At 46.3% G+C, this 25,104-nt stretch overlaps 1 protein-coding gene and 1 pseudogene across 1 annotated transcript in view; one reads left to right on the forward strand and one right to left on the reverse strand.

Annotated features, from left to right (window-relative positions):
* LOC119448387 (uncharacterized) overlaps window positions 1-1,468 on the forward strand; it is a 58,847-nt pseudogene extending 57,379 nt beyond the window's left edge.
* Window positions 1-24,963, reverse strand: part of LOC119449644 (uncharacterized) — a 365,645-nt gene extending 340,682 nt beyond the window's left edge. The window contains exon 1 of the mRNA XM_037712865.2: window positions 24,584-24,963. The gene's annotated coding sequence lies outside the window, so the exon portion shown is untranslated. The remainder of the gene's footprint in view (window positions 1-24,583) is intronic.
* Between the last annotated feature and the right edge of the window lie 141 nt (window positions 24,964-25,104).

Below are 25,104 nucleotides of genomic sequence, written 5' to 3' on the forward strand. Positions count from 1 at the left end.
GCTCTCCCGCGCTGTTTATTCGGGGCCTTCCGAACCCTTGAAGGCGGTAAAAAATGTTGCAACGTCAAATAAAGAGATGATGAATGCACATTCATTTCAAGGGAGGGCTGGCCTGGGGCCGAAGTAGGGAGCGGAGTTATTTAGGAGGTGGTGACAAGTGTGTCGGAGCACCAGTTAACCTCTCCTGGCGAAGCCGGATTTGCTGACAAGCTTTCATACAGACAAGTGCATCTCCTTGGTGATGAGGGAGTCCAGAGGTATCAAGTAGAACGGAATCTACGGTTACAATACATAAAAAGTAGTAAAGCTTCGTCTAATCATTTTTTTTTTTTTTTTGGTCACTAGCCATCCAACATCCATTTAAAGGTAGGCTGTCTAATGTCAGTAAGACAAATTTATCCCCTACGCCCCCCACTACTACACAACTTATGCTAGCGCCACGCGGCTTTCCTAAAAAAAAAGAAAAAAAAGATACTGTACTTTATTTCTGGGGTATAGCTGGGAGGAACGAGCACGTGGCACAACTCACCGCAAATATGCTCTATAGCCCAGGAATTCTTGGGCATCCTGGATTAGTAAACATTGCTTGTGTCCCTCCCCCCCCCTCCCCATCCCCCCACGCCCCTCTTGAAAAAATATAAAGTGGCAATACCCAGTTGCGTCAGTGACAAAAAAAAAAAAAAACACAACTATAACCCAGGTCACGCAAATAGCAAGGACAATATCAGATTCAGCAATGAAAGTCACTTGTGTGCTATTTCAATGCTCGTGACTTCAGGACTAGTCACTCCCGAGCGACTGTTCACCGCTGCAAGAAAGTGACGGGAAAGAAAAGGCGAACCTAACTCATAACTGTAATCTGAAAAGCATTCAAGCGTTGCTAACGGCCCTGCGTATATTACATCTTGCGTATAATATATAACTCATATACCACGTCAAATTTAGAACATACAATAACATCCCGAACCAAAAAGCATACAGCGCTCGGTAAAACTTGCTTTCTTTTCTATTTAAGTGCACCTTCGGAAAGCCCTTCGTGGTGACCCATCGTTCACCCGTATAGCGACAATGCTCGCAGATCCCCGACGCCGCCTCAGCCGCTGGACGCGTCCCGCTACCTTCGGGCCGAGGACGGAGAGCTGCGAGTCAAGAAGCGGCCCGCGTCCGCCCACTACAGCCGCGACAGCGGCCACTTCGACTACGGTCCGGGCCCGCTGGGCTACAACGTGCCGTCGCCACACTCGCGACCCCGCAGCATGGTCATGATGGGCGATGACGTGGACGAGGAGGTTCGTCCCAGCGGGGGCTCCACCTAGCCTGAAGCGGGAGGAGAGCCTGGTCCAGAAGATCCTGCCCCGCTACGACTCCACCACCGGAGGCTGCGCTACGCACAGGACCTGCGCCCGTTGGAGGGGTGCCGGCGGTCGGGCCAGCCAGCTTGCGCAGAGGTCAGCCGCCGCTTAAGTGACCGCCGTTGAATGTCGAAACATTCGTGTTTGATAAGAACGCGTGCCACTCGGATGGTTTGTAAGTCATCGCAGAGAGTCGTTTAAGCTTTCAGATCTACACAAACGCTAAGAAAAGGCGAGCACAAGCTTCTCTTCTCGACTTCTTGTGGACTAGCAAGTTTTACATGTTTCCTAGAAAAAAAACACGAAAAAACTTGTTTCAGCAGTAGTCGTCAAACCTTTACAGATAGTTGCGCATGTGAATGGTCGAACTTCTGAAACATGCGGCGAGAGCATTGTGGAACGTGGTTTTAAGGCGCAGCTTGAAATTGTTGAAGTTCGGCGTTTGTCCTGTTACCTCACTCTGGCCTGTATAAATTTGTGGCGTAAAATCATGTTCTATAATACTTGTAACCAACTAGCCCATCTTACTTGCTTGTTGCGGCGAGATAGAGAGAGAGAGAGACAAAAAGAAATAGAAACGCAGATGAGCTAACTAGATGCATGTCCGGTTCACTGGGGTAAGGGGATGAAAGTATAAAAAAATATAAAAATAACTGTGAAGAAATAGCACTAGCTGTGCGCACACATGGAGGTGTACGAGTCTATGAACGGTCTCAGAAACCTGTCGAGTTGAGGTAGTCTATATAGGAACGCCCTCGTTGCTTTCCGAGCCAGCGACGCGCACGGCGATGGTCGAAGGATCTTCACTATATACCGAAAACGGTCTCGAGTGCAGCTAGTTTAATGCTGTCCGGAGAGTTCCATGCTGGATATCGTACCGATGTAACAAATACACAAAACGTGGTCTCTTCAGTTCCGCAAGAGTCACACATTAGGCGTGCCGCCCATTCCAATGAGGAATGAGTAAGCCTTTTTAAGTACTACCCTGACTCCGAGGCGGCGCAACGATGCCGCATCAAAGTGATGACACTTGCAGATTTAACGAAGGATTCAATGTATGCAGGCGACAGTTAGAAAGCTTAGAAGAAGACCGATAGATGTGCGCCATAGCTAAAGCCGAGGAAATAAAGCAGCGAGGATCTCGTGGCAGTCTTGCTATGGGACGAGATTATCTCCGCTCCCCTCACCTTTGAAGCGCTGATAATGTGGTACGAGGATTGCTCAAGTGTCGGGAGTCGGCAGCAGCCACACATATAGCGCCGCTTGTAGACTGCTGACGAAGGATGTGCGTCAGGCGGAAACATCTAGTTAGCGCTGGTTCCGCTGAAAGAAATATGCAGATTACGGTCGGAATTCCGGCAGATCTACAAATGCCGCGTTCTCCTGTAATTATTCCCCTTAGCTTGACCTCCTTTTTCTTCTTGTCTGTTTTGCTCTCATTTCGTCATTTTCTCTGGCACTTTCTAAAGTATTAATTATGTCCCTCTACGCGTTGTAGTTGAGGTTTCAATGAATAGCACATATTAGGGGGGAGGATCAACTACATAGCGAGAAGGTCAAGAAGCCTCCGAACTAAATGTCTCCGTCAGTGCTACAATTCTTTGGGCGTCAATGACAAAAAGTTATTTCTTACTGGTGTTATGTAGGTCTGTGTCATGCACCGGTTAGATTAAGTGTCGCCTTTTTTTTTTTTCTCTCCTTTTTTTGCGTTCTCTTTTCTCAGCCGCATTCTTCGTGCATGTGCCGGGAGCCTTGCCGGAGGGTATATACAGTCAACTCCAGTTAATTCGAACATTCCAACATTTGGGCGAGTTATACGAAAGATTGAATAAATAAAATAAATAAAAGGCAGCAAAAATGAAGGAATTTTTTTTAAATTTATAGCTTGTAGTATCGTTGTTTCTTGCTCTTGAAGGGCGACTCAACCATCATAACGCGAAGAGCACCGGCGTGTTTAATTAAACGCTGCCTCAGCGTGACAGGACACGAAACAAGCGGCAACGGATGGCTTCGTGGGCGGAAGTAGCGTCGGCCACTAAATGATAAAAATGATTAAACAAAACAGCCTCACGCCTGGGGAAGCTTTAGAACCATCTACTGAATTTCTCGTTTTTTGTTTTTTTTTTTCAAGCTTTTAGTAACCACTGAGCGCATGAGGGGGTGCCGGTCGGTGTCGAAAAAGCGAAGCGGCGCGCTTTCGATTTCAAGCTAAACGAAGGTTCTTTTTATAGAAATGTATGGTTTCTCGTCGGGACTTTTCAGTACGTTTGAATTACTCGACAACTCGAATTAAACGATGTCAAATTAGCAGACATGGACTGTACGTTCTTGTTTTTCTTTTTTTCTTATGAACATTTTAGAGGCTAGTTCCAGCGTTGTCCCGTCGTGCTTTTTTTTTCCGTTGTGTACCATGTTCACCGCTGAAATTTTTTTCCCACCAATCAAGCATGCACGAACTGGACCAGCTCCCAACGTTTATATGCCTAGAGGCGGTCATTATATGTTAGTGTCTTACTCTGGGTGCAACTGCTATGTAAAGGTTTATATCTTTAGTTTCTGTATTTTTTTCACGCATTTGAATAAAATAGAGCGTTCGGTTGTGTAGGCACCACTGAAAGCTCTTCTACCACTCTTCTACGCCGCGTGTTGCTCTATTCTTCGACGTGCATTACAAAAGACCATTTAAAATATGCTAATTAACAAATTTTCGATAATTACCAATCTAAATTCTTATAGCGCAACGTTGCCATTGTGGAATTGAAGTCGGGCAGTAATGAATTCCATTGAGCAGAAATCCAAAGACTAACACCAGTTCCGAGATAACTACCCAGTGAACGTACTACAAGCTCAATTGGCGTCTTGCTTTATATTTTCCTAAATATCCTCCCTCACGCACTGTCAGTCAACTGTAAGTGGAACATCTATGTATTTTGCAGAAGATTTAGGGGACCGATATTTAAAGATAATGTTTTTTTTTAATTATGGGGTTTTACGTGCCAAAAGCACGATCCGATTATGAGGCACGCCGTAGTGGGGGACTCCGGAAATTTGGACCACCTGGGGTTCTTTAACGTGCACCTAAATCTAAGTACAGAGGTGTTTGCGCATTTCGGCCCCATCGAAATGCGGCCGCCGTGGCCGGGATTCGATCCCGCGACCTCGTGCTCGGCAGCCCAACACCATAGCCACTGAGGAACCACGGCGGGTAAAGATGATGTTAGTCACATAATATCTAATAAACAAAAGCGATCTCATTGCTACCCGACTAAATAACTGCCGTAACTGCAATGCATTTTTAAGTAAATAATTTAAATGTGTATTAAAGAAAGCATTTAATTACATAGCTGAGCATTGCGATTTGTCACTCATGTTTTGTCCAACTCTTCAACTAATCCATTCTGAAGGGCCGTAAGTTCGGTATATACCGCAGGTGATTGATTCATTTCTGTTTAAGAGCAAAAATAAGCAAGCAGCATCAGAGTCAGGTGCAACTCTGCCCACTCTGGTGCAACTGTATTGATAAGTCAGATATATCATCTCTCAATGACAGAGCCCGACGGAAAGTTGCCTGATGCCACAATAACTCCTCATCACGTGATAAATGTGTATCAGCAGCCCCGTGTCGCTTAGCTTATTAACACTGACGTGGGCCTGCCAGATCAAGAGTTCGGCAGCATGTTACACTCCTGCAACACGTGAAGGCGAAAGCCTGCATGCCGCACACTTGGTAATGCGCCGTCTCACATCGTCGCGTTGCTGCTTTCGCAGTTCGGCTTCTTCGGCTCATTTTCGACGCTCAGCTGCGGCTTCGCGCGCTCGTATACAGCGGGGTCAGACTCGCGCCAACAACGTTCCTCTTCGACATTAAGTTGCATCCTTTCAGCAGGGGACTGAAACGTATGCTGTTCTGTGTGTTGTACGGGTGATTTTAATGGAAGTGTACGCACTGCTCGCTTCGCGTAGCTGAGCGCTTGTAGCTGAGCCTTACGGGGGTATGAACCATTTCATTTTCGCTTGCTTACGGGGGTATGAGCCATTGCTTACGGGGTATGAACCAGTGAGAAGGTCACGTGTTTTTTCAAGCGAAGCCTTATAGGGTCACAAGTTTCGGCGGTGGTGGTGGTGGTGGTGTCACGCTGAAAAGTGGGCTGATCCGGGTGATAGTTCAGAAAGGGTCCAAGCTCAATGGCTGATACCCCTGTCGTGTGGGCCGTTCCTGGTGATAGTGAAGAAAGGTTCCAAACTCAATGGCACATACCCCTGTGGGATCGGGTACCTGCAACGCGCCCTTGAGCTATCCCTTGTCACACGTCGTACCCAAAAAAAAAATCACCAGCCCTTCCCCTCTTGAGGAAATGAGCGTAAGCGAAGCTTGTCGTCCGATTCTAGCGTGAGGGCTTACGAAGCTCTGGCGAAACGTCAGCGAAGAGCCGCGGACCCCGAGTTGCGGGATCGCGATGTTGAGGCCAAACGTCAGTGATGAGCCGCCGACCCTGAGTTTACGGCAAACGAAGCGGAACGCCTGCGATAGTGTCGTCTTGCCACAAGCTTCGCTTAACCCCATTTTATCGACAAGAGAAGGGCTCTGATTTTTTTCTTTTTTTTACCACTCGTCTAGGCGCCGCGTTTCTGTACGTTGTATGCGTGTTTCCAATGAATGTATGCACTGTTCGCTTCACTTTGCTGAGTGCTTGTAGCCTCTGCATTACGAGAGGGATAAGCCATTGCATTTTTGCTTGCTTAGGGGAGTATGAGTCATTGCTAATAATGACAATTTTTGTACCACTGGACCGGACGACACGCACATGTTGGCACAATAATATATAGATGAGACGATGCACGGCTCTTCTTTATTTTTATTCTTTTAATTATTGTGTTCATTTACTATCGCTTAAAGGTCAACTGCAAAAAAATTTTGGACCGCGTAAAATTTTCAAATAACGTAGATAACCTCGGCATGAACTCCGAGGTGAACTCCGAGGTGCTCGGATTTCCATCGTATCCACTAATCAACAGGTTATCGTGTCGTCTGCTTAGTGTGCTAGTAAGAACACAAAGGCTTCTAATTAGAAAATTAGACAATTACCAGCTCTGCACCATTGCCAAAGTTGCCTCATTTGTGTATACTACGAATTTATAACTGTGGCTGTTGGCCTTTAAGGAGCTTTCGTACTGTGTGTGTGTGTGTGTGTGTGTGTGTGTGTGTGTGTGTGTGCGTGTGCGTGTGCGTGTGCGTGTGCGTGTGCGTGTGCGTGTGCGTGTGCGTGTGTGTGTGCGTGTGTGCGTGTGTGTGCGTGTGTGCGTGTGTGTGCGTGTGTGTGTGCGTGTGTGTGTGCGTGTGTGCGTGTGTGTGTGCGTGTGCGTGTGTGTGTGCGTGTGCGTGTGCGTGTGCGTGTGCGTGTGTGTGTGCGTGTGCGTGTGTGTGTGCGTGTGCGTGTGTGTGTGCGTGTGCGTGTGCGTGTGCGTGTGCGTGTGTGTGCGCGTGTGCGTGTGCGTGTGCGTGTGTGTGCGCGTGTGCGTGTGCGTGTGCGTGTGTGTGCGCGTGTGCGTGTGCGTGTGCGTGTGCGTGTGCGTGTGCGTGTGCGTGCGTCTTTAGAGTTGATCGTAGATGCCATATATCATACGGAGAGGTCATGGATACAAAGCACCATAATGGTCAGGGACGTATTTTACCACGCGTGAGGAACGATGCACACACGGTCGAAACATGCCCTTACTTCTCCCGCGCGCGCCCATCGCTGATGGCCCATTGTTTATACCAACCTCACCGACTTCCTAAATATATGAGATATAATTTTTATCTCGCGTTGTAGTAGAGATATCAACGCGCCAGCGCAATGCGGACCCGCGTTATCGGACCTTGCGATCGTCTATATTACAGCAGTAGGTTCCAATGGTTTCATCATTCTAGCGATAACCACTGGAATGTTCAATAGCGCCCAGTTCAATGGCGCCCAGCCAACCGGCCATGTCCAGCCGTGTTCGCTGTTATCGCCCAAGCCGAGTCGTTTCTTTGGTTGTGGCGGTGGTCGTTATGCGGAATGCAGCTGAAGCTGGCCTTGCAAGGCTTGCTGAATCATAGTTTGGAGAGCCATAAGTTTGCCCAATAAATAATTGGCTCCTGAGATTTTACCTGCGTCCCGCCCCGTCTTTACCACCACGTGACAAAGAATCGTCAACAGAGCTTATATGGCAGACCCGACCACAAGAGCAGGTTGGTTGGTTTGTTTGTTGGTGTTCCTACAGTAGGGGAGTCTCCTACAACTACTAGAGGGAGTTCTGGCACTGCGATTGTTCAGTCACCATGGGAATGATGGGTAGTGCATGGAGTTGTCTGATCGTCGTGCTTGGGGCTTCAGACATTCTTGTGGCTTTGTTTATTACTCTTTATTTGGGATTAAATTGGCCTAACTTTCAAAGCAATTCATACTTTTTCTAATGCAGAGGGTAATAAGACTCTGCAAGCACGTATAATTTCAGTGGTTCCGCTTGTCCACGCGTCCATGGCGTAATGGTTTCAATATCGGGCTTCTATGCTAGAGGTCCTGTGTTCGAATCCTGGTGACGGACAATTTTAATAATGTTTAATTAATTATTTACAACGCAGCAGTTTCTTAAAAATTATCATCTTGCAAAGTCACGAAGCCATTTAAAGCCAGAAGGACGAAGCTTAGGCAAATCCGTGCAACAACCCATCACTGCCATGCTGCATGGCTGAACTGCTTGCAGCTCACACAGAGAACAGCGCCACAGTTTCCTCTGGTATTTGCATGAAACTCCATGCCTATGGGGGATTTCAAAAAAGCCAAATGAATTTAGGAAGATAATTAGACAAGTCTGAAAAAAAAACATCACGTGGAAAGCGTAACCTCCTAAGCGCAGGCGCTGCACGGTTTCTCGTCGTCCTTTGAAATGTGTACTACGTATTTTCTTCGCTTCCTGCCACTATAGCTGCCCCGTGACAATAATAAATGATGCTTGATCAATAGACCCGGAGAACATGAAGACAACATAAAACATACATTAGGGAGAAAAAGTTGTCATCCACCTGATCACAACATAATGCTGCAAAGGGACCCCAGCATATATGGAAAGTAAGAAGGGAAATATTTTGTTTCTGCATCTGCTTGCTTCGATAAGACCGTCTTCGAGGAACCAACTATGTTCTAGAAGCAGGCGCCACAAAGTGAGTTGTCGACGTTGCGGGCTGAGCTCCCAGGACAAATGAGTAGGAGCCGCAAATAAGCGTTTGCAGGCAGGATGTGTCGTGTCGTTGGGATAGTGCCCCCCGGTAGGTATATAGGAATAGGATACGCAGGGAATTGGCCTATGCAGTGCCTTATCATCGGCGCAAATATGGGGATTCGGTCTGGGCCTTTGGAAATAAGGTCGGGTCCTATCGCGGCCATGATCGCATGGGAGTCGAGAACTTTTGTCGGCATCGACGGTGTTCTCCCATTTGCTATATTTTTCACGCTCGTGTTTGTGGGTCGCCTCCTGCCATTATGCTGCAGTCATGAGGGTGCAGTCACCTTTCCTTATCGTGAATCAACATTCAGACCAGAGGATTTCCGTAGAACTCCATTTGATTAATACAAAAGCAATGCGCTGTCTCATGTGTCTAGCATGTGCCAACACGCGTGTATGTAAGGTCAATTTTTGGGAAATTGATGCTCCCTTTGTTAGCGGGAAACAACGACGCTAATGATAGAAGATTATCTCACAGCAAGTAATAATTACTACGCCAAGCATCCTTTCGCCATGCTCTCTCTCTCTCTCTGATAGATATATCTTAGTACGAACTAGCAATACAATCGTGCCAATGCGTGCCTATGCAGTCATGCGAACGTTTGATAATCCATGTCTAGTTCACTTTTTTATGTCTGATTTCTTCACTGCAATGTCACGGCTTGACAATGCAGGCGTACATATCGGCATGCCTTCCGTGGTATAGAGTACCACTTGTGGGTTTTCTCTTTCTTCTTTCTCTAGTTTCTCGCATTTTCTTTTCTTCAAGCTGTACGCTTTATTGTGAATGTTTTCGTTGCTGAACTCTGGTGTTGTATTGCACCGGGCCAACCAAGAGGCAAAAAGCTAAGGTCAGACCAGACGCCAGGAGGAACACCAGCGTTATACCGCATAAAATCAAAAACTGTACCCAGCGAATAGCTCCTAGAGCCGGATTGATTGCCAAAATGTCTGATGCCGAAAAAACAGTTTGTCGTCCAACATGATATCACAGAAAGCAGCTTCTCGTTTCTACTGGTGATTATTATTCTTTTCTTACTACCATGGCTTGTTGTGAAGTTTGCTGGCACTGCAGAGAAGAACTGAAAGAGGAGGCGAACGTAAAGAATTAGTATTCTTGGCGAAGACCATCGGATCAACTTGGGCCACCTGCGGCTCGCCGCGTTGCCCCAAAACATCACTGCGTTCCTTGACTCCCCGTTCTGTTCTCGCAGAAATACGACAGCTGAAGGACGAGTTCAACCCGCGGATTACTGCGCTGGTAATATAGCAGCAACGATTGCGTCGGATCGATTCTTTCCCGTTCTTATCAACCGTCACGCGACTGTCCAAACATCCTAGTCATAACATAGGCGTTGCGCAGCCAAAGTCAATGGCCGAGGGTAAGAATAACTAACAATAATAAAATATAATCAATAATACTTCCAGCATCGGTCGGGAAGTGTCCCAGGGGATTTGCCACAATGGCAGAGCACGGCAGCAAGAGGAATCGCACGGCTTTCTTCTGAAAGCGGGTGCAGCGGCTAACCCTGAGAGCCAGGCCTAAGTGCTGCAGCTGGTGAAGTGAGCATACAACGCTAAAATCACAGAAAGCTATATGGCAGGAAACTTACAGAGAGAAGAAAAAAAAAAGATTGCAAACTAACTAAACGAGGTGTTGGGACTGTGCACGATACCTGTACTTATTTACTGGCCTTAACACGATCCCGTATCATTCCTTATGTTTTCTTCTCTGACCTACTCGCAGCAACAGATAAATGCGTAACATGTTTATGACACGGAGTATATGCAGCATTTCGTTCTTCCCGATGTTTGTTATTATTCATAGAAATTTCAGTGGCCACTGTTTTGAACAAAAAGGTAAATCATAAATGCATATCTACACAAATAACGTGACGCCGGTCAGCACATTCTGCACATTCTGCACATTGCCCTTCTGTTCTAACATATTTCATTTTGTTTTCTTATTTCAGTTCCTCCAAGAGGCCGCTACTGAGAAACACCTAAGCGGAGTCCTGGAACACTATTCTGCCGACATGGGCTTTCAGATGGATGAGCCCCCTCCCCTAATTTTCTTTCAAGCTTGTCCATCTAATGAAACAGCAGCAACTTTGCAGCGTCAGTCGAGAAGTTTCCATCATCTCGCGCAGACAGGTCTCGAAATTTAGGCGTCTAGGCCACTTTCAAAAGTATTCCACTACAATTTGCATAAAGCTACCGAACGAGTGCGGAAAACAGAGCCCCAGCACAGTATCTGGCACAACAGCACGTTCACTTGCCTCATGCAAGTGAACGTGCTGAGGCAAGTGAGTACCATAATTACAATGCAGCACGTTCACTTGCCTCATGCAAGTGAACGTGCTGGACCACTTTGTATGTCAAAAAATTTTTATAAAATATCAAAATATTTTTATAAAGCTTACGCTAGCACAGCGTCTAGCTCTACGGGTGTTGGAAGTAAACTCGAAGCGACAATAAGTCAACTTTGTTGCCAGTGCCCATCTGCATGAGTTAAGGAAGCACGGACAATGTCGCTCAGATATTGTTATTATCTAGTATTCAGGGTGTATAAGATATTTTGATAAAATAAACATTTGTTTTATAAATAAATGTTGTGTTCCACGCTTCATGGTTTTCTCAATAATCGCACTAAAAGGAATGATCGATTGGATTGCTATACAAAGCACGTACGTACTTTAACTCCTGCTCCTGCCTCTCGCATAACACATGCATAACACTCGCATGCCGAAATATGCATTTTCAGCGCCCACCAGCATGTACGGTAAGTTACCCTTGCCACCTGATTAGGCTGAATTGCCAATCACAGGGCCAGCACAGCTATGGCTACATAATAACTATGGTTGCATAATATTCGATTCGTTATTCGAAAGTTTCGAATATTCGCACAACCCTGCTTAGAACACATACACGCTTATAGTTTGGATACAGTTCAGGGCAAAATATAGAAAAGAAAGGAGAGAAGACAGAACAAAAACGACCGTGGCCACTTAATGTGTCTTCGTCTGTGTCGTGATCAGTCAGATAACCAGCCCAGAGACACGCAAAATGTGGGGGCGTGCTTAGTGTGGTGGTCCGGAACGACGAGTTGCAGATTCTAACAAACACAAGTGAACATGTAACATCATATCTCCAAAGGCGTTCACGCACAGTTTTGACGCGGTGTTCCTGTGAGCAACTGTCAGGTGCCAGAAGCACGTGCACACATGTTTTGCATTTGTCCTGCATACGCGCGAAAACGACAGAAACCGGTCTCTTTTACCGGACAAGTCGATAAGAGACAATGATATAGACAAGGACGGGGACCGAGTGAAGAAACAACAGGACACAGCGCTGTGTCCTGTTGTACGTTTCTTGACTCGGTTCCCGTCTGTGTGCACTGTTACCCCTTTACGATAAAAGACTGGCTATCAGATTTGTTTTGTCTTTTTTTAGGGTCATTGGCCTGTTGCAAACAATGCAGCCGTAATTACAAGAGCAGCTATAGCCTTTATACAAGACAATGGGCTAGACGCACGGCTTTGGAGAAGCCACAACGCAGCGGGCTTGTATATGCGCATGTCCTTCTCACATCATCATTATCATCCCCATCATCCATATTCATATTAATTTATTTCCCAGCACGCTATACCTCAGGCCAACCTCTCTGCCTTTAATTCTGTTAATAATTTCTTTCTCTCCCTTCACACGATTCGAAGTCGCAGTTTACCAGGAAACAGGGCTCATACACACCAATTATTTACACAATAGGTGGTCGGAGTTTTTCAACAATTCCGAAAACGCTTCTAATGCGCTAACTGCCTTGCCCGTCTTTGCGGTGATCTTGCATGTCGTGACGCTTTAATTTATTTTTGCATTGACAAGAGCAATGTTCCAGTGTAATCTCTAAAGATATTTACTATTTTATGATTTCTTCCTCTTTCATGCGTTATACGAAACGCGTTGTACTTTTTTCCGGTCTTCTCGGTGAATTACACAATGTACCTTGCTCATATTTGGTTGAAATAAGACGTATGTTGTGGAGTGTTGTTTGATCGGAGCTTAAACTGTGTAGCTTAATTACAGCCTTTTAAGAAAGTACTTATACAAGGGTCCCTGAGCGTCAGAACCGTATTTTACGAACTGCGTGTAGGAAGTTTACGCAATGTCCTGAAAGAATTGAACGTGTCAGAAATTTTACATTTCGTGGAAATAGGAGGCAACTCGTAAGTGATATATGAGCGATGCTTTAATAGCGTCAGTTTATTACGGGTTTTTGGAAAAATATTCCTTAAGCAAGTGTTCGAAAGCGTTACATGGCCGTTATCCGCATTGTTTCGCTGTGTCCGAGGAGAACAGTATACGTGACAATGCAACGTATATACACGCATCTACCTTGCATTGCAGGTTACCGATAATATAGCCCAATATCTATGCATATATAAAAATACTACCATCTTTGTTTGTCCCAGGGCAGCGGGGAACTCTTTAAGCGTTTTATATACATATCTCTTTATATCTATTTCTTATTTAGCGTCTAATTAACCCACGTACTTCAAAATGAGCCTTCACATTTCTCCTGACGTGTCCCTTATTACTTCCTAACGAGAACTCGGCGAATGAACAGCCTCGCTATGGAAAATTATGCACCTGATGGTACACCTGACGCTCATTTGCGCTATTAACGCGATAAATAACAAGTTTAGAACGAGCGTAAAACCCCAAAAAAATGCTAAGGTTATGTACCGATTTCCACAGTGCGTGCGATCTGCATGATCTTTTTTGGCAAGCAGCACTACTCTACTGCATTCAAACGATTAGAAAATATTCTCGTGCAAGAATAAGCGCTTCATTAGCATGCAGACTGTCTGTATGCAACTATCGGCGGTAAACATTGCGGAGCACTTTGCATGCTCGTACAGTTAATTAGCTCTGCTGGCGAGCAAAAAAAGTTTACTACCCTGTCGAAACATGTGTTTATTTGAGGGATTTATAATGTAAATCCCTTAGAAATCCCGTCCCAGAGGTCACAGACCAATAAAAGCACTATCTCCTGAACCTCGTTACGCCGAGGTAATTGGCGCATATGACATGGTTAAGAAATCAGTTCTACCTAACCAGGTGACCCTGCTTAAAAATATTCATTCCAGTATTGGTTTTCGTTGAAGAATATGGTTTATAGAAAAAAAACACTTAAATAAAGAAACATTGTTATAATCATCCTAGCTCGTTAATGATGTCTTAATTATTTAAAAGAGAGGCTAATGCACCCGATGTTCATTAACGAAAGAAAATGTAATAGAGGATTAGCTTCCTTCGGCGTCCCACTTTGCGAAGCGGTTTCCTCTGAAACTATAGCGAAGATAAGCCCTCCAAGGTTGATGAATAAAAATAAAATATCCATAAAAACATAACAGCCCAGAGTACAGCAGGCGCTCTTTTTGTGAACCTCGGTGTACATTATTTATAGAATCTGTAAACGAAAGTTCGCTCGTTCAGCCGACGCATACCAGTTTAAAGTGGCATCGAAGTGTGTCGTGCTCACCGCGACGGTATATATGGTGGTTATGGCATTTTCCTGCTAAACGCGAGGCCGCGGGTTCGCGCCCCTACTACACGGCAGCCGCGTTCGAATGGTGGCGGAATGCAAAAGTTGTGCGTCGTGCTTTGGGTGCATGTTACAGAACTACAGGTAGACAAAACTGATCCGGACCGTCCATTGTCGTAGCACCTGCGTTGCTTCCCATGACGTTAAACTCACTCAATCATCATCATCATTAAATCGAGCCATGACACCTCGGATGCCATTGAATTTCGGAGCGGCGATAACGTCAGCGTTAAATCGCAGGATACAGCGAAGCGCGACATGGAATTGCTGGAGTGACGTTACGGTCCTGCTATTGCTTGCACAGAACGGTATCAGGTTAATTTCGTCGTACTACTTTTGGTATTGAAAAGCATACTCCTTGCAGGGAACTAAACTGAACCATGGAAGCTTATTCCTAGTAAAAAAAAAAAAAAGGGGGGGGGGGGGGGTGGAGTCCTTATACAAATGGTAGATTCGACAACGTACACCTATAGTGTGAGCTATTCAACGGAACATGCATGGCCTAGAAGTGCTTCCGCAAAGCCAGTTAGTCTACACGAGTTAGGCTGAAGGACCAAATGGGTGAGCTTATTAACGAAAGTTCCTCGTAGGATATGCGACGAAATGCAATCTAGGTATATGGACAAGGAGGCTTGTTTCCGCGAGCGTGTAATTTTATGAATGAGAATAAGATTCAGAAATTTCAGCTTCTTGCTCTCGCCTGCTACGAGAAAAACGTCCTTGCGAGTTATGTCACCCCGTATACAGCACAACTCCGGACACATGCACTTGCTCTACCAGGGCAGAGTGGAAGCCTCTAGAGGAGGAAAAACTTTATTCGTAGCAGTCCTAAAGTTGCTGTTAAATTATGCACTCTTAGAAATATCAAGTACGTAAACAAGGTTTGTAAAAGCGCAAGTATAGAGTTCTAAATTATGTGACTCGAAAGCTTTGACAACTGACGGTAGATAAATGCGCGTGAAAGATGCAAACCCTCAAGCGATTAAGCTCTTTTAACAACGGAGAAAAGACAGCAAACTGTATCGTGGAAACAGACACTCGCCTACAGCTAGAGATAGCAGCGAAATCCCAGCAAAACTGACCAAAATAGAGTTCCGAAAGAATACTCTATCAGTCTAATATGATTTATCGCTTATCATTAGCATTGCTCCCTTTAGGCGACATACGTGCATTTATACCTCGATATAACGAAGTCGATGGGACCCGAGAATTATTTCGCCAAATCGAGAGGTTCATTAAAATGATGACATTTAAAACACTCACGCGAATTCAACGCTCGCGTTTATTCAAGAGCAAAAAAAGAGGTCATTCGTCGCACTTATCGTAGAAAGCGAGCGCGTTGAGCAGGTCTTGCGTCCCTTGATGGGAGCGGCAACCCTCAGCAGGTCAATGGCGTCACGCACCTGATCTAACACTCGCCATAAAAATATTTCAACCCATACTCACCTCCGAAACTTCGTTAAATCGGGTTAGTTCTATGAGCTTGTGCCTCGAAATGAAAATAACGTAGTTAAATCTACATTTTCGTAAAAAAGGTTTACTTAAATCGATGTTTCTCAACACAAAGCTGTTTACCTTGTGACTGCTCAGCCAGGCAAGAATGACGCCGCATAATCACATAGAGCAAACCCTGACACTAGTTCTTTGTTTTATCTTAGAAAATAGAAATAAAACAAAAGCAGGTATCTTTTCCTGCGAATAATGCCTTGACAAACAACACTTTGTGAGCCTTTGTGACAAACAGCACTTCATCAACACTTCCGTCTGCATGTGCGCGTTCAACAAGCGGTGAAGTGATGCGGTGGAATGCCGTCAAAGCTGGGGCGAGCGACAGTCACTCTTGCTCGTAGCTCGCTACACGAGCTCGCGCGGCATTATTTCCATTGGCGCTGGTCGTATGCAGCGTGCATTGTTTCCAGGCGCGGGCGTACCTTCATTAGGCGCACCGAAGTGCTTTGTTGCAGCGGCTGCTTAGCTGTCTGGCAGCGTGCTCGGCAACCGCTGCCAGCGCGCTTTGACAAAACCGCTCGTGAGTGAGCAATAAAGGACGCACTCGGGCGACAGCGTTGTTTCTATACCCAAACCAGGAACTGTGTTGAGGCGTGTTGCCACCGTACGAAAATCTTAAACACCATTTTCTTAAAAAGCGGAGCTCTTTAATAATTGTTGCCTGACCCACCACGGTGTGTGTGAGAGAGAAAGCGTTTACGGCACACGATAAAATAAGTAACATTGTATGCACGCCGGATGCAAGCTTCAACAAATCGACCTATAATAACAAAAAAAAATTTTTTTTTTTTTTGAGTGATAAAGAAGTGCCAGTGGGCGCACCTCTGCTCTCTGCACCTCTGGAAGCAAGTGAAGCGATGTTGTCATGTGCGAGCAGCAAATTTCTTCATATAACGAAACTTAAAAGTACGTATAAAAGAGCTAAACAGACTCAACTTCAGTTGACAATTGCTCAATTTTGTCACAATAATTTGTCAACGGGAGTCAAACTCTATTTGTCGATTGCAGTTAACATTTACGTATTACGTAGATCTCTGAAGGTGTCAACAACGTACCGTGTTAATATATATATATATATATATATATATATATACACGCAGTGGCCCGAGTTAAACATACCTAGTGGCACATATGTTTAGAATGCACATTCTCCGGGATCGGCCCACGAAAACACCGAGACACACGCCGGAAACTAGGCTGACTCAGAGAAGAATGCTTCGCATTAAAGTTCTACTTCGCCAGATTTAATTATAGCCACTCTCTCGCGGCTCACGTGTATATATTTGCAGTTATCGCTCGAACTGTTGCTGTCGGTTGTTTACACAAAAATCACCCATCCCTTCGGTCCTCTTCGCCGCGCCGCATTTCGCCGCCGACAGCTGCGACAGCGGGTTGCCGTAAAAATACAATGTGGCGCAAATTCGCGTGAATTTTTGTTTTTTTAGCAGAGTGTCTGTTAAGTTCGGGCTCTTCCGTCCAGAGAATAGGGGAAGAGCGGCGACACGCGTTAGAATGTAAATTTATGAACGATTTTACATGAAAATTTATGAATGAATCTAGAATGAATTTCAATTTACCGGACTGGAGGTGAGCGCGGGATCTTTCTACGCTCCCCCGCAGTCCGAACGTGGCACGAGGCAACACACAAGGGCCCTGCATAGTTGGACTCGCGGCCGCATCTCGTTGAGGTGGCATGCAAAAATGTGTCGCACTTTGGGTCTCCATTAAAGAACGCCAGGTGGTCAAAAGTAATCTAACTTTCCACTACGGCGTCTCTGCGTACCTCACAGCTCTTGTGTCAGGCTTTGGGACATTTAAATCCCAATGATCAATAGCTGGGTGTACGTGCCTCCTTCGCGCACTCGCATTTACGGGCGGCTGATGCTCCGCGGCCACTAGCTCTCCCGACAGGGCCAGCAGTTATCCCTGGAAGGCGCCAACTTGCGAGGCCCGCGCAATCGGCAATAAAGAGTGCGTCAATCCAACCGTAACTGATAGACACGAGGTCAGTCCCAAAAGTTCATGCACTGAGTCAGTAAAAAAGTGGAAGAGGGTGTAGCACCACCGCTCTCTCTACTCTAAATTAAGGACAACGGGGACCTCTATAGTACGAGCCGGACTGCTGCATGACGAGGTAGAACATCATCATCAGCAGCAGCCTATTCTTATGTCTACTGCAGGACAAAATTTCCCCCGGTCTTGCACTAGCTGATTCCAACTTGCGCCTGCAAATTTCCTAATTTCATCACACCACCTAATTTTCTGCCGTCCTCGACTGCGCTTCCCTTCCCTTGGCAACCCTTCTGTAACTATAATGGTCCACCGGTTATCTACCCTACGCATTATATATGGCGTGCCCAGCTCCATTTTTTTTTCTCTTAATGTCAACTAGAATATCGGCTATCCCTGTCTGCCCTCTGATCCACACTGCTCTCTTCCTATATAGCTCTTAACGTTACGCCTAACATGTTTCGTTCCATCCCTCCTTGTGCGGTCCTTAGCTTGTTCGCGAGCTTCTTTGTTAACCCCCAAGTTTCTGTCCCATATGTTAGCACCGGTAGAATGCAATGATTGTTTTTTTCTTTTTTTTTTTTTCAACGACAGCGGTAAGCTCTCCGTCAGGATTTGGTGATGCCTGCCGTATGCATTCCAGCCCATTTTCGTTCTTCTGTAAATTTTCTTCTCATGATCAGGGTCTTCTGTGAGTAATTAACCTAGATAAACATACTATTGCATAGACTCTAGAGGCTGACTGGCGATCACGAATTCTTGCTCCCTTGCCAGGCTACTGACTACTATTACCTTTATCTCCTGCGTATTAATATTCAATCCCACTCTTACACTTTCATGGTTAAGGTCCTCAATCGTGTTGTGATTTGTACCCATTGTTGCTGAACAGGTCCAATGCCAACACGAAATGTCAAGGACAATATGCAAACCGAAGGTTGCATATTATGCGTACACCTTTTTCTGCAACGCAATTTTAGTCTTTGTCGAAATGGAGATCGAAGAGCAGTCGGTACAAAGGATGGACCGATATCAAATTTCTTGTGAAATTGGGTCAGAATGGTGCAGAAATTCATCAAATGTTACAATAAGCCTATGGAAAGGATGTACTGAAGAAGAAAAAAACTGTGTTCAAGTGGGTCTAGCATTTTCGGGAAGGCCGTGAAGGAACCAAGGACGATGCAAGATTACCCCCACCCCCCACCTTTTTTCACCACCTCGTGCGAAGATGAAAACATCGATCGCGTGCGTACTCCTGTGCCAAGTGAGCGCCGAATGGTTGTTAGAATGATAGCAGAACCACAACGATTGGGAAACTCGTCCGTTCACAGGATTCTGACAGAAAACTTGAAAATAAAAGGAAAAAAGAGAAACAAAACTGCCGACTCCTGAGCAAAAAATGCTACGAAAAGAATGTTGCATTGATCGGAAAACTTCAGACGACAACGATGAATTCTTGCAGAAGGTCGTCACCGGCGACGAAACTAGGATTTACGAATGCGTTTGATTTACGAATACATCGAGATGAAGTCACAGGGCAAGGTGTATAAAAAGATAAGGTGCAACAAAGTAAAAAAAAAAAAACGAGAGAAAAAAAAACGCGTGCCAACAAGAATCTGCATGTTGATCGTATTTTCTTGTTTTCTCTAGTGCCATGAAATCGTGTACCACGAATTTGTATCTGAAGGTCAAACTGTTGGTCGTGTGTGATCAAATTCGTCGAAAGAGCTAGGGGCGTTGCTTCTGCACAACAATCATGTCTCTGCGCGCGCACTCTGCATTAACAGCGCGCGAGATTTTGATAGACAATTCCATCGCTGTGCTGAAACGCCCTCCCTATAAATATATATACCCGCAGGAGTTAAAGCAGCCTGCAACTTTTTTTTTTCTTTCCAAATGCAAACTGGCTTTTCGGGGGCTGCATTTCAGAGATGTGACCACAATTCAAAAGAAAGCGACATCGCTGTTGAAGTGCTTAACAGAAGAGCACTTCGAAGGGTGCTTTCCAGCAATGGAAGAAGAGGCGGAACCAGCGTACGAGCGCAGCAGCGCACGCAGGACGACAGAGGAGACGAAGACACAGCGCTCTCCACTGACGTCCTTGCGTGCCGTGTTGTGCTTTATACCTCAAGTTATGTAGTACCAACCAGCCCCCAAGTCTGTTCTTCAGTGCACTATGTCGAATGTATGTCGAATGGGGAGTATTTTGAAGGTAATCAGTGATCACACTGATGTATCTGAAGGATTGTGAACTATCGTTTTTAAACGTATACGGCACTAACTTCTTTCGGGACACACCTCGTAGGTGTCCGTTTGATGGCGTGCTGAGAATTTTGTGTTCGAAGATGAAAGGTGTCTGGGTGCGCGTGTTTATGATCACGTGATTACACGGCGCACATCACCATTGTGCGTACCAGACAACCAAGACCTGAGCCCTTTGAGTTGCTATACGTATATACCGTAAGAAGCCCGACGTTTGCAATGCGAATCCTGCTGGGATGAAAGCATCAACGCAACAAGCGCCCTGCTCGCTGTTCCCCTTGAATGCGTAGGCTGTCGGCCACTGCGTGACATGTAAGGCTCAGCAAAGGCGTTGTTTTATCTAGGTGATGAAGACACAATACGCTGAAGACTATGTGCTAGCACGTCTAAAATTGAATTGCAGTAAGGTGTTAAACTGGGCGAGTTGGTTGATTTTCAATATAACGGTAGCGCAACTGGGACGCCGACACACAGAAGAAAAATGTATTTCTCTTCTGCGTGTCTCCGTCTATTTTGCGCTGCCGTTATAATTAAAAGGGAAGACTGCTACAGGGAGCGCTCTCTCTCTCTCTTTAGCTATATGAACTTGTGCCAGTAAGTATAGTTCCACGTGTCGTCCAACGTTACAAGATTAGCTTGTGCCGTCAACGGTCTACGAAAGCATGAATGAAGGAAATGATTAGTAGGGTGCATTACTTGCGTAACACAGTTGAAGAGAGTCAATCCGATACGTGGTCACGTCACGGTAACATTGTCTTCCACCACCGCCCTCACCACACGCCTTTCCTAAAAGACAACGTGCGCGACAGCAGTGTGGGGCTGCCGCACTCGCACGTTGAAACGAAGGCGATAAATTTATACGTTCCAATAAATGACCGGAGCTGCACAAGCATATAGGAAGAAAACGTGCACAGGGCCGGTATTTTGTAGCGATGCCTTATGACTTATTCTATACTAGTCTTATCCTCCGCTCACGGCCGGCTGATCCCGTTGATAACGCGAGCGGACCGTCGCTCTGACCACTGACAACGCGCGATAAGCGCGAAAAGGCATTAGCACCGGAAAGTCATCGCTACAAAATACCGGCCAAAATCAGTCAGCAAAGCACCCGAACGAGTACGCGTCAATTACAACCTACCGCGAATTAAGGGCACAGAGTCCGCCGGACAGGTGCACGCGTTGGGCCGACCTTTTGAAATGGAGACTGCAATGGGGACGGCTTCATGAAGAATTTGCTTGCGTATGCTGGCTGTATGACGTACAGTCAACCACAAAAGTTTGCGGACCACGCGAGCGCGTGGCCAAGAGCCTCTTCGCGACACTTCCGCTACGTCACCAGCGATCGACAGCAGCGCTACGTTGAAGACGCATCCCTCCTTAAATCTATGGCCTGTCTATTTTCGCACTGTGCGCAAATATTTTCTACCTATCTCTTTCAACGTGACGCGCTCTTTGTTAGCCAGGGCTACTTGCTTATATTTTGAGAGCAGAATATCAGTACAAGTAATCAGACAGCGTATTCTTCGGCTGTTATCAGTTCTATTTTCGCGTAGCCACGCTGTTTTTTTTTTTTTTTTTTCGTGAGTGCGTGAGTGAGCGGTGAGGCAGCCATGGGACACAGATGCTTAGTCAGTAGGCAGAATTTTTCCGTTCCTCCCCCATCGCTAAGTGACAGTAGCGGCCGGGATTTGATCGCCTGCGCCCAGGTTTCGCTGCGCAAAGCCCGAACCACCGCGCTGCTATAGTGGTTACATTTAGAAAAATAAGAAATAATCGGGTGCGATGACTCTTTTTATAACCCTTTGCGACACGGCGTCCTCGTTTGGGGACTCGAACTTCGGAGGCGCGTCCCACGCCACGTGTTTCTTCAAATGACCTAAAACTCAGTGTGCACATTCGTGTCCGCTTCCTGATGGGACAACTAGCGGTCAGTTAACTTCATTGTCCTGCGTATTGCTGCAGATGATCACTTTGCTGGAGACACTACCATGTTAGACAATCGTTCGACGTGCCGCGTTCCAAGACCAACGTCAAGAGTATTTTTTTTTTTTCTCCGGTCGACACGAATACAACCGAAAAAGCAAGTGTGCATGCGTTTCGGGCCTAATAGTTGATTCTTTTTATGCAAGCATTGAAGCTGACGGATTTCAGAATAATTAGATAATGAGTTATACGCTAATTAATTTTTTTACTGAAACTCGCACAAAACAGCACATTGCTTCGTCTTCTTTCTTGGAATGTAATAGTGAGCGTCTTGAAATGATGCCATGCGCATTTGACGCATTTGCAGACAGTGCATCATAATTCGTGTCTGAAGGGGATGAATTTATTCACAAGACATTTACAGAAGTGTCATGAAACATAGGTCTCTCAATGATCTAGTAGGAAGTGAAATGTCCGCCGTTTTCTAGCACCTTATTGATGCGTGTGGGCATCGACTCGTACAAAGATTCAGTAATCTCCGGTCGACCGCGCAGGCTTTCCCATTCTTGTGCGATCGCTTGCCACAGCGTATCGGCCGTGCGGCCGCGGTTGGCTCGTGTGGACAGCCGTTTCTTCAACATGCCCCAGACATTTTCTATGGGATTCAAGTCGGCGCCACATGGAGGCCACTCAAGCTGGCAAACAGCATGTTCTTCTAGCAATGACTGGACGATACGTGCTTTATGGATCGGGCTGCGGTCGTGTTGAAAAAAATAGCAGCCGTCGCTGAAGGGACCGTCCAGCGCATACGGAACGAGGTGTCTAGTGATGACGTCGCAGTACCGTGACGCAGTGAAGGGCCCTTCCAGACGCACAAGGGGACCAAGGCCATCTTTGCTGATTGCTCCCCACACGCTCACGGAACACCGTCCACTGGATAGAACACTCTGTGTGTAATTAGGCAGATATCTGCAAGAAATAGCATACAATTGGGTTCCAGCGGCGCGTCTAAAAATGTTGTGATTCCTCTTGCGTATGAACTTTATAATGCTGTTATAGAGTTGCAATAGAAAACGTGCAAACATCATTAGATAGTACTGAAAGACCCACTGGCAGCTTTTAATTAGCTTCAGAGTAAGTAGTACTATGAAACAATCGTTAATGTTTTCAACATAATACCACTACAGAAAAATCTCGTAATGTCCAAAAGCTCATTTTACGTGAAACATGTTGTGATGCAGAATTAGCTTCGTGAATTAACTGCCAATACACTGTAAACACACCTGCAGTTTAGTGGACGCCAAACCCGCTTCCGTTGGTCCCAGCGCGTGGAAAAAGTTGACTCGTCGCTAAAGATGACATCGCCCCATTTCTCTGTTGTCCAATCTTTCATTGCTGTAGCGAACATGAGTCGTTCTTGTAGCTGGCTGTCTGAGAGGCAGGGCTTCTGTGCTGCTACGAAAGACTGCAGGCCAAGCTCACTCAGCCTTCTTCTTACAGTCTCAGACGATACCGTGAGCGAGAGCGCTTCTCGGATATCCTCTGCACTTTGAAAAGGATCAGCCACGATGGCGGCCGTAATCAGGCGGTCCTCTTCCTCAGTCGTGGCCCTTGGACGCCCACTGCGCTCCATATCTGTGAATCTGTCATCGTCGCGGAAAGCTTGAATAATCCTATTCACGGCAGTCCGGCTCCTGTTGGTTCGGCGGCAGATTTCGCGCTGAGGTATTCCCTCTATAAATAAACGCACAATGTGCCTTCTTTCGTCAAGTGGAACACGCAGCGGCATCTTTCCAAATAGGCAATCACCACGTGGCCTGAAGCAAGTCTACTACGTTTTCAGCGACTGATGCGAAGATGCGCCTATGTGTGAAAAAATTTTCTATGCATCCGCTTTTTTTTAATTTCTGATGACAGTGAAACACCTCCCTACCCTTTCTCTCAAGACGCAGAAGCAGCAACACTCATTGGACCAAGATGCTGCCAACCAAAGTGCGCCAGTAAACGTCGCGTAAAAAAATCGTCGCAGCGCTTCGTGAAACTTATCTACCCACTGGCACACCAGTCGACAAAGGTTGCAGTGATTGCTCCGATACTGCTATCAAGCCAGATATGTGGCGGTCTTATCGCAGACAGCGCTCTGCGTCAACACAACGAACTAACAATGTCATGCACGGGAATAAAAAATTAACAGGCAGGCGAGTACCAAGAGGGCTCATATCCGGGAGAGCGCCCCTGTCGCCGCTAGGTGGCGTACCGCTAGGTGGCGCGGATAGGCAGTCTGGCACGCGCTCGCGTGGTCCGCAAACTTTTGTGGTTGACTGTACGTAATGTTCCATTCTAGTTTATTTCCTTCCTCCGTGTACGCAGTTGATGACAATGTTGTGCGTGGTGCATGCCGCAGACCTCATGTGCTCTTCTCCAGAATGCTCGGAACAGCGTCACGTTTTACAGTTTGAGATCTATGGTCTCCTAACGACAAGCTATGTGCGTGCCAACCGGGTAGTTAAAGTTCAAATAAAGCAAAGGATATAAATGGGAGACTTACGGCTTAACGCAGAAGCACCTCGATCGTGTGGTGAAGCCGACCACGGCGGCTGCATGCTGTCGAAACCGCAAGGCGGTGCCGCCCAGTGTCCCCGAAGTCTCCTAGCCGACAACGGTGCACAAGCCTTACCAACACAGTGCGACTCTACGGAAGCCGCTCAGCAGGGCCGGTTGCTTCCCTTGACTTGGCTCAAGAGCCGAATCCTTTCCGAAGGCTTTGGGTTCTTGATCTTCACAAAGGTCCTTTTTGCCCTGGTTCCATGCTTTCAAATGCACGTGCCTTGGGTGATCGAGGCACTACGAGGGCGCCGTGGATGAGCTGTCTCGATACTGCCTAATTTAGGGGGGCGCTGATAGTTAGTCGCCGTTCTGACAAAAGTATTTCCACATGGCAGCGTTTTCTCAAGCACTCTTCTTCCGAAGTCAAACACAGAGCAAGGCTTTGCACAGAGCGCTAAAGCGAGGTGCCTTGAAGGCGCGCACAGTTTAATGCACAAACAACTTTTCCCCGCCAAATTAGAGTGCTTCCGCAAGATAAAATACATTCTTTTACCTCGCCGCCCAAGCCAGCAAGCGAGGCGGTCCGGTGCTTATCCGCGCTTCCTTGTTGGCGCGTGGAGCGGAGTCATGTTTAAATCCCTATATAAGAAA

The sequence above is a fragment of the Dermacentor silvarum genome, chromosome 4 (assembly GCF_013339745.2).
Source record: "Dermacentor silvarum isolate Dsil-2018 chromosome 4, BIME_Dsil_1.4, whole genome shotgun sequence".
Lineage (NCBI taxonomy): Eukaryota > Metazoa > Arthropoda > Arachnida > Ixodida > Ixodidae > Dermacentor > Dermacentor silvarum.